This window comes from Geospiza fortis, unplaced genomic scaffold (assembly GCF_000277835.1).
Source record: "Geospiza fortis unplaced genomic scaffold, GeoFor_1.0 scaffold12, whole genome shotgun sequence".
In the NCBI taxonomy this organism is placed as follows: domain Eukaryota; kingdom Metazoa; phylum Chordata; class Aves; order Passeriformes; family Thraupidae; genus Geospiza; species Geospiza fortis.
Genome location: NW_005054323.1, coordinates 4107939 through 4116390, shown reverse-complemented (window position 1 = coordinate 4116390; position 8452 = coordinate 4107939). Strand labels below are relative to the sequence as shown.

Genomic DNA, 8452 nt, shown 5'->3' with positions numbered 1-8452 from the left:
CTTACACTAAATTGGTCATCAGACATGATGATGGTCATCACAGGCTTTAATGGGAATGCAATTGCATGTCTTAAACTAACCAAATGCCACAAATGAACAACATCTTGCATATTGAAAGGACTATTTCAATAATGACATTGTGATTGCTTTTCCATAAATATGCTTGGAAAGACTCTTCTCATATAATGGAACTTGAAATTTTCATACAGAATTTTCCTAATAAGCCTGTCCTGGTTTGGGACAGATTTGGCACAAAACTTCCCAAAGCTGTCACCTCTAGAAAGCAAATTCCAGAAGCCCCTACCCCGACCAGTTCAGGAAAAATCTCCTTGGAGAAAACGGAAAAAAACCTGTTTATTTAACAAGCAAAGTACTTACAAGCATGAAAAAAAATGAATACTATTAAGCAATTAAACCTCTCGCTGCTCTGAAGAGGTAGCAAATTCAGAAAGTCCTTCTGTAGTTCAGAGTCCTTCCATGGGGTGCAGCTTGGTCACTCAGTCTCTCTCAACCCCTCTGGGGCTCAGCCCAGCATCCACAGAGCAGTTCAGGAGCCCCCCAGGCTATTGTCCTGGGGTTCTGGACCAGAGAGAAGCTGAACACTTCCAGAAAAAAGACCCGGAAAGTCCCGGAAAAACCTTTCTTGCCGTAGCTAACAAAGAAAACCAGCAAAAAAAAAGCAAAGAAAAAATCCCGCTCTCTCTCTGTGAAAGGCAAGACCTCGGAGAGCACTGGACTCCTTATCTCTCTCTGTGCTTTGAATACAATGAGTGAAAAATTCCACCAGTTTCCCCCCAGCTCAGAAATCACAGAAATTAAGACTGTCTGTAGCAGATCAGTCCAGACCTGCTCTCAATATGGAGTATGGTATAATTTAACTTACACAACAAACATCAAATTTTCCAGAGATGGAGATTCACTTGAGAGGCACAGTTTAAAAGCATTGGTATCTTTTACTTTTCTTGGGTTTTTTGGAATTGCTACCATGTTTTGCTGTAAATAGGTCATTAAAGACAACTGCAGGCACATCCCTGTTTTGGATGTGGATTAGGAATCAGCATGTAGTAATAAATGGCAACAGCAGGGAACACTTAGACTGTGGCATCTTGGACTCAATCTGTAGTTTTTTAGTGGACAGGTGGATCTGGGTAAGAGCAAGGGACCTTAGGCTGGTAACCTCTTCTTACATGTTGCCCATACTGAACATGTTACTCAGCCTTCAGCACACAGGGAAATATAAAGCTTTGGCAGTGAGTTTCATCAGCCTGTGGTGCAATGGATCACACTGGCTGGACCTGCTGTTTTAGAGAGAGAAAGAGAAAGACTTGCATTTTCCTGTGCTTACATTCTTGACAGAATGGGTTTGCAATGGTGAATTTATTCTGCAATATTTGCATGTATTGAAAATAGAATATTCATAAGTGTAACTAACTCTGACATTTTGGCTATATTAAACATATACCATGGCAAAGATTAACTTATGGCTAGAGAGCAAAACCCATCTTTGTTTCTCTGGCTAACCTAGCTTATTTTCTATTAAAGATACCACAAAACATTTGCAAGAGCTGCTGAATTCCACATATTGTAGCATTATTTACATAGGCTTTTCACTGGAAACAGTAATTCTTTCTGCACCATCCAGTATCAGCTCCAGTCCTTCCTTCACTTTTGCTGTTTCTGTCACAGAAAATGTGCATTCACATGTAACTGAAGTTCATTGCCAGAAAAATTAATTCTAGAAACAGAATGAAATATTTTCTTGAGCTGGAATGCAATACATAACAACTCAAGCTTCTTAAAGCAACAGTTCTACCTGCTCTGATTTTTCTTAATATAAATAAATGCTCTTGAAAAAACTGTCAGCTGAAAAGACATCACTGAAAAATGGCCAGGACTTGCAGAGCACTTGTAGACCAGCAGCCAGCCAGAGCTAGAAATCCACAAAAAGGCTTCACATGCAACACTTTGCCATGCCAGCTTTCTTGGTGACAGCTCTGATAAGCTATTTGGTTTCAAGTACCTAGCACAGTATATCCACGTTTATCCAATAATAAGCAGTAAAAATATTTGTGACTAACATCAGCCTGCTGCCATCTTCTGGTGAAAAGTTCAGGACATTAAACAACAGCAAATACAATTGTCCCCACTATCTTGGACTTTTATCCCACAGGAAAAAAATGTAATATTACTTGTGGAGTAATTACTTACAGATAGACAAGAAGGTCATTGATCTCACAGGGATTAAGGATCCTTTTCATAAGTCCCCTTTAAGTGACCCTTTACCATACATGCAGTAACCTGGACTGTCAGATGGACAAGGTGCCTTCAGTATCCTTTCTTAATCCACTTGCACTACAATTAGGTACATTTTGATTTTTATATTCAGTAAATTTTCAAAATTTCTATTTTGAAATAAAATGTAGAAAGATATTAATTTAGGCCTCCTACTTATGCAGTAAGTGAAAAAATTACTGCCAGAGCATTAAACTGTAAGTCCTTCATAAAGTCATGATTTTCTAACCACTAGCACTTCCCACTAACTGAAAAACAATGATTGCAAGAAATATTAACTGATGACTAATACAGGCTTCCAGATCTAAACTTCAAAGCAGTAGAGAGAGGACTTAGAAATCAGTGATGAGTAAAGCTGACCTGACTGACCAGTATTAACATACAGATTGTTCCTTGTACTGCAGAAAATCTGCCTAAAATGATAACCAGCACAGCTGGTCAACCCCCAAGAAACCCTTCTTGGCTCACACCAATACTTTCATCATTCTTCAAGATCAACAGCTTTGATTTGCAAGAACTGGCTGTTCATGCTCCCTGACTACACAAACTACATTGAAAAGCAATGTGTGACCACTGACTCTGAGTCTCAGCTCTGGTCTTTACTCGTATGACTAGTTTTCAGCAACCCCATGTCCTTGAGATCAATGGAAAAGACTGGGTCAAGGAAAAGGAACAGGTTAGGCAGCACTTAAACAAATGGTACGCTTGGGTCCATGGAGCACCCACAAGAAATACAGGAGTCTTGTAATGCAATTTTGAGGCGATTTTCTCTGTCGTTAAAAGGTTGTGACAACCAGGAGAAGTTCCTTATGCCTAAGAGAAAGTAAACATCATTCATCATACGTCTTCAAGAAAGGCAAGAAAGATTTCAACCCCAGTCCTTGTAAAGATGGTTGAGTAAATAATCCTGGAAAATCAGTTCCCAATACTGGCTGTCAAGTGAGCAGGAGGAGATCATTTGGAGCGGTCAGCATGAAAGGGAAATCATGCTTAGGCCAAACAGAAAACCTCCTACAAGAAGACTGGCTTGGTACAGTCATCTGTAGGATGAGGCACAGAGTAGTAGATACTGCATATCTTGAGTTTGATAAGCTTTTTGACACTGTCACCCACAAGAACCTCATCAACAAACTCACAGAAACATGGGCCAGGTAATTGGACCCTGAGGCAAAATAAATAATGTTCTGAGCTGCTAGCTTCAAAGAGTTGTTATCAGTGGCACAAAGTCCAGTCAGAGGGCCACCACCAGCTGTGATTCCCAATGACTGGGAAATGGGGTAAAAGCTATTATATATATCTTTATAAATTACATATATAATGGGATACATGACACCTTCAGGCAGTTTGCAAATGATACAAAACTGGGAGAAGAGGTTGATACACCCATTGTGTGTGTTGCCATCAAGAGGGATCTCAACAGGATGAATAAATGGGTCAGTACAATTCTTCACTAGATTTTAGTCTGAAAGCCTCTTGGAACAATGACTGTTCCTATTTGTCTCATTAACTGAACTCCTTAAAAAAAAAACCAAAAAGTGCGTACATAGAGTATTTAAACAATTAATAATGTCCCAACACCAGTGAAATTATTGTGTCCCTGGCTCCTGGAATACTTTATAATAAATATGAGAACCTTTCCTGCAGCTTTCTCTGACTTGTATTTCTATATACAAAGTAGTAAAATGTATACAGCTTTAACAGACTGCCAGAAACATAAAAACTATGTGTGACTATGGATTAGATTCACACTTTGGGATGACTGCCTACACATAAATTAATCAGAAACTAGCGTTTGTGCCACAGAAAAACACCATCCAAAGTAAGATCTTATTTAGAAGTGATCAAATGTCCACAATAGAGACAAAAAGGTACGCAAACTCTCTGCAGTTGTGCTTTTTTCCAGTAACACACACAATTCCCCAGGTGTAAGCCCATCCACAATCAGCAGACACAGCTGAATAGATCCACACAGACTGAAGTGTAGGTATGCATCTCCAGGGAGGATCATCTGAAAGCATTCCCGTACAGAAGAGCTACCTCCAATCAGTGCCCCACTGGAGTTAACCCAGCTGAACTTAAGCACTGCAGGGGGTAAGACAGTGCTCTCCTACAGTGTTTTGCCATCACCAATAGAGTAATTTCTGCCAAAATTTTTCTAAATGATGCAACACAGAAGCCTGAACCAGAACTATCAAGCCAAGAATGTAATTCAGGCTTGCTAAAAGACTCTCTGTCTGAAATTAATCTAAGTACTCATATTTTAAGTCCCTATTCATCCTATCTTGCCCCAGTCTGTTTTGGCTGGGCTAGAGTTGATTTTGTTCACAGTGGCCGGTATTGGGCTCAAACCACTAATTCTGTAGTTTTCACCCTTCTGATTCTCTCCCACTACTTGCAGAAATTAATTCACAAGACTGTACTTGCATTTTTCAATGCCCAGTGAATGACTGAAGTATGCTCAGTACAGAGAGAACATACAAAGAACAGACTGCAAAGTTATGTGTTATCCTGTATATAACTTAAGAGCAATTTATATTTTCTCACAGCTACAAAACAGTTTAACTTTTCTTAAGATAGGCCACAATCTTATTATCCACATCCTTATATGTAGCTAGTCTACAGCCCATCTAGCTACCTGGGCAATGTTTGTGAAGTCACCAGTGCCAAGCTCTAGAGTAGAACACAGCTGGGCCTGTTCCAGGCAGCCAGTAGCTAAGGTGGAGCTTCTTCTTAAAACCCAAGGTAACTGTTTTGGAAGAAAGGAGGAAGACAATCCAGAACAGAAAAACAACTTTATTTAACAATGCCTCTAAACACATTAGGTTAGGAGTCAGTATTTTTACAACAGTAAATTTTCCTCTTGGAATCTAGAGTTGTACTTTCTCCCATTACCACAGGCTCTATTACCTTTTACATCACAACATACTGTGCATGTCAGTTGTTAATATCAAGTAGCATTAATGCTACCACAAGCAATAAATTTTTGTAACTTTAGTGTAAAGCATTTATTCTGTAACATAGCTAAAGAAATATGCACTCCAGTGAAGCTTAGAAAAAGGGAACAGCCTCTATCAACAGGCAGAATTGATGGCAGTGTAGATCAGAAGTCTCAGTAAGAGAGATGAATGCAATGGAACGTAGAGCACCAAGAAAAATTTCAATCTGTTGGGTTAAGGGTTAGGATGGGGTATGAGATGTGGATTAGGAGCAAATTAACAGATTTCACTATTTCTTCTTTGACATTAATTTTTCCATTTTCTATGGTTATGCTATTTACTCAACATCTGCTGTTCAAAATATGCTTATAATTGATGCACTGTATACAGAAAGCCACAGTGAATGATATGAAACTGGCGGTGTCAGAGCAGACAAGCGACATCCTAAACAAGGAGACTGGAATAGAGTCTCCTTGCAGACCAAAAGGAGTGCAACTTCCCAATGCAGATAATGCTTGGAGAAGATGCAAGTGAACCATAAATGCACTGCTCTGGTTATGCTGCTGCTTTACAAATTCCATTCTGATAAAGGTTCCTTCGTGCCCAGCTTCCAACTCAACTATTCTTATCTGAAAGAGAAAACATACTAGTTTGCAGTCTATAGTATTCAACTATTAAGACAGAAATACTGAAGTTGTTTCACATGTATTAATAAAGCATATATGAAATGGTACTCCAAGTACCATTTGATAAGCGCTCTCATCGGTTGCTAGCAACACGGCTACAGTTCTAAATGAAACCTTTTTTGCACAAATAAAAAAATTTCACTACTTCTTGAGACTAGTTTATACTAAATTCCAAGTACTTCATTAAATCACAGCACAGGTAGCATTGGAAAGGACCTCTGGGGATGATCTAGTCCAACCCCCCCCCCACCAAGGCAGGGTCACCTAAAGCAGGTGACACAGAAATGTATGTAGTTGGATTTTGAGTGTCTCCAGCGAGGGAGACTCCACAACCTCTCCAGGCAGCTGTTCCAGTGTAAAGACTTTCTGCCCCAAGTTACCGTGGAACTACTTGTGCTTTAGTTTGTGGCCACGGCTCCTTGCCTCTTTTTTGGGCACCAGTGAAAAGAGTCAGGCACCATCCTCCTGACACTCACCTTTGAGATATTTCTGCGTATTGGTGAGATGCCCTCTCAGTCTTTTCTTCTCCAGACCAAACAGTCCCAGCTCCCAGAATCTCTCCTCATGAGAGAGAAGCTCCAGACCCCTGATCATCCTTGTGGCACTCCACTGGACCTTCTCCAGTAGCTCCCTGTCTCCCTTGTGCTGAGGAGCCCAGAACTGGACACAGCACTCCAGGAGTGGCCTCACCAGGGCTGAGCAGAGGGGGAGGATCACCTCCGTGACCTGCTGGTCACACTCTTGCCAATGCACCCCAGGATGACATTGGCCCTGCTGGCCACAGGGGCACTGATGGCTCATGGACAGCTTGTGATCCACCAGGAGTCCCAGGTCCTTTTCCACAGAGCTGCTCTGTAGGAGGTCAGCCCCAGCCTGTGCTGGCACTTGGGGCTGCTCCTCCCCAGGTGCAGGACCTGGCACTTTCCCTTGTTGAGCCTCACCAGGTTTCTCTCTGCCCAACCCTCCAGCTGATCAAGGTCCCACTGAATGGCAGCAGAGCTTTCAGGTGGATCAGCCACTATCCCCAGTTTAGTGTCACCAACAAACCTGCTGAAGGTGCATTTGATCCCTTCCTTCAGGTCACTGATAAACAAGTTGAATAACATCGGTCCCAGTACTGATGCTCTGGCAATACCACTGACTGCGGGCCTCCTGCTGGACTCTGCTGCACTGATCATGACTCTCTGAGCTCTGCCTTCAGCCAGTACTTGATTCACTTCACTGTCCATTCCTTTAACCCACATTTCCTGAGCCTACCTATGAGGATGTTATGGAAGATGAGGACGTTATCAAAACCCTCGCTGAAATTAAGGTAGTGCTGATACCATTCTGATAGACACCAAAGCTGATGACTGAGATCTGAGCTCTGGGTGGGAGCCTGTGAACTGCCAAATTTCAGGATAACAAGGAGTCTGAATATGGATGACAGCAGCCAGGTGAATGGACACTGACAGACATATCAGGAGCTGGCAACTGCCTATCTTTGGGATAACAAAGGAGATGAAGATTGGTGACACCACCTAGGTGGATGGAAACAGAGAGTGGGGACAGAAGCTGAAACTCAGGAGGAAGAGCAAGATTTGCCTGTGGGGAGACTGAGGATGTAAAAGATCTGGGGTTCCTTTGCTGGGGGTCCTGCTCCAGAGGGACCAGCTCAAGCTGTTTCTGTGTTACTGCACTGTGAATAAATGGCTTTATGGACTGAGACATCTGAGACACTGCTATGGGGCACCTGGGACCTGTGAGGAAACTGTTCTGAGCGCATGTGAGGGTGGGCTGTGTGAGGAGTCAAGCAGGGCACCCATCAGCTCACTGGAGCCACCCACTGTGAAGGGGCTTCACTCCCAACAGTGAAAGTCTCTGACGTTGGGAACTGTCACTGCCAGAGCCTCATGAATGGCCAGACTGGGAAGTTTCTTTAACAGCAAACAATATCCACTGCTCTCCGCTAGCCAACCCACCCTGCCATGTCATCTCAGAAGGCTATGGTAAAGTATGATTTCCACTTGTCTACTCCCAGTGGCCATCCTGACTACTTGGTGAATCCATCCTAACTATTTCTGATGACCATTTCCTCTACATGCTTGGTGATGATCTTCTGAACGATCTGTTCCACCACCTTTCCAGGAATGATGGTGAGGCTGACTGGCCAGTAGTTTCCTGGTTCCTCCTTGTTGCCCTTTTGGAAGATGGATGTAATGCTGGTTTTCATCCAGTCATCGGGCACCTCCTGCTCTCCATTTCTCAAGGATAATGCAGAATGGCTTAGTAACAATATCTGCCATAGGATATCTACCTCAGCATCCACGGGAGCATCCCGTTGGAGCCCGCAGACTTATGGGCATTAAGTCTGTCTAGCTGACCTCTAACTGAACCCTCTATGACCAGGGCCAAGTCCTCCTCTCTTCAGTCTTCCTCCCTTACCTCTGAGGTCTGGGATTCCTGAAGGGCAGCCTCAGCAGTAAAGACTAAGGCAAAAAAGGCATTCACTAATTCCACTTTAACTGTGTCTTCCATCACCAGGACACCTGTCTGCTT

At 42.6% G+C, this 8452-nt stretch overlaps 1 protein-coding gene across 2 annotated transcripts in view; it reads right to left on the bottom strand.

The window, feature by feature from the left end:
* The window catches only part of HAUS6 (HAUS augmin like complex subunit 6), a 31268-nt gene that overhangs the window by 7115 nt on the left and 15701 nt on the right, over positions 1–8452 (bottom strand). Inside the window, exon 16 of one of the 2 annotated variants that reach the window (XM_031056860.1) lies at positions 5068–5857. The exons of the other annotated variant lie outside the window; for it this stretch is intronic. The gene's annotated coding sequence lies outside the window, so the exon portion shown is untranslated. Of the gene's footprint in view, positions 1–5067; positions 5858–8452 lie in introns of those variants that run through there. 2 annotated transcript variants of the gene reach the window in all.